The following is a 1,716-nucleotide window of genomic DNA, read 5'->3' on the forward strand; positions in this document are numbered from 1 at the left end:
TTTGAAAGGAAACAGAGAGGGGGTGTGTGAAGTAATGTGAGAGGGTGGAAATAGTATTCTAACATGTGCATGTGCCTAAGTTATCGGCACTACTGTGGGGTTAAAAAGTGTTAAGTGTCGGAAATTTTAAGGTAACTATGAATTGTTCAAAGACCGTGAGATTTGGTAACTTTTGTGGTTCATATTTTATTTGCATTTTTGTTAAGAGTATTTGTGTTTATTGGGTCCTAAACAATTTCCATTCATTTTATTTAAATAGCAAAATCTGATCTAAAAAGTTTAATGTATAAAAGAAATTTTCTTTTCTAAATTTGATTGACTCACTTGTTATATGTTTTCAGCATTGGTATTTGGTGCTTACTCTTCTTTAATCAACGAAAATATAGGTCATTATTTGTCGTGTTTAATAAATTACACATGATAAGTAATGGCATAATTACATTTTTATTGGTTTATACAATAAAAAAAACAAGAGAGATAAATTTTGATTAATGAGTTAACAAATTAATCTTTAAAATTGAAATCATTTGATCAATTTAGTCTTTATGTCCTACAAAAGTGTTATAAATGGTGAATTGGAGCATTGTTGAGGACATGTACTTACGTGAAAATGTTTTTCTAAAATTTTATTTATGGCCTATGTTGTTAATTTCATAAATAAATTTTTTATTTAATTAGTAAACGTTGAAACTAATAGTCCCTTTTAAAATACATTAAAAAAAAAATATGAGATTTTGGTTGCAAACGTGGCGTGGAATTTAAATATTGGGTCATAGATAGATCATAGAATTGCGTTTAAGAGTTGTTCCTCTTATTTTTGTTACTATCATCTAATAGAAATTTTATAAGAATTTTTAGATTTTTGTTTTGCTCAATTTGTTTTAGACTTATATATTTGCACATCTAACAAGCTAGTTTTGTTAAAAATTTAAAGACTAATTATTATATTATTTTTTTGACGCTATTTGAAAACTAATTTTTCACTATTAAATACTTTATTAACATCAAAATTAATTACCATCAATTAACTTTATGCTTATTTTTTCCCTCTTTTTTTATTGACATAAAAGGTTCAAGATATGTTTGAATTCAATTGTAGTCTCCATCTTACAATAATTGACAAATTTGATCTTAAATTTAAATAAGTCTATTGTACTATTGCATACACAATCCATATCTTGAATTAAGATTGGTGATAAGGATCGTTAAAAAAAATGGTAATAAAGAAAAACAAAACGCAAGAACTAAATTTCGTCCTAATTCTATTTAAAATTACAAAATTGAGTTGTAATGTAAAAAATGAATCTCCTTATAATTTTATTGAAGACTTTATCTTTAATCTTGAAAATTTGAGTATTTCCCAATAAAATATTTCAACGTTTTGTACTCAAATTAATTGTACATGCAATTAATATTGCTTTTAGATTCAAGCTTTGAGTCTTTACATGTAGAGGAAATGGTGGACAATAGCGTATGGAATTAGCAAATTACCATTACTTTACATTATTAGGATCATCATAAATTAATTATTAGGTCACAAGTTAACTTCCTTACTTTATAAGGAAATGAGAATAAATGAAGGATCACTAGTTCTTGCATTGGGATCAAATATGAGAAGCCAAATTTGTCTTTGTGTCCTTTAATGTATGATTGTTGGTTGGTAACCCTTTAACTATATTCGAAGATACTTAAAAGTCAAACACACCAAAGAACCAT

Source organism: Cicer arietinum, chromosome 2 (genome assembly GCF_000331145.2).
Source record: "Cicer arietinum cultivar CDC Frontier isolate Library 1 chromosome 2, Cicar.CDCFrontier_v2.0, whole genome shotgun sequence".
NCBI classification, from domain to species: Eukaryota; Viridiplantae; Streptophyta; class Magnoliopsida; order Fabales; family Fabaceae; genus Cicer; species Cicer arietinum.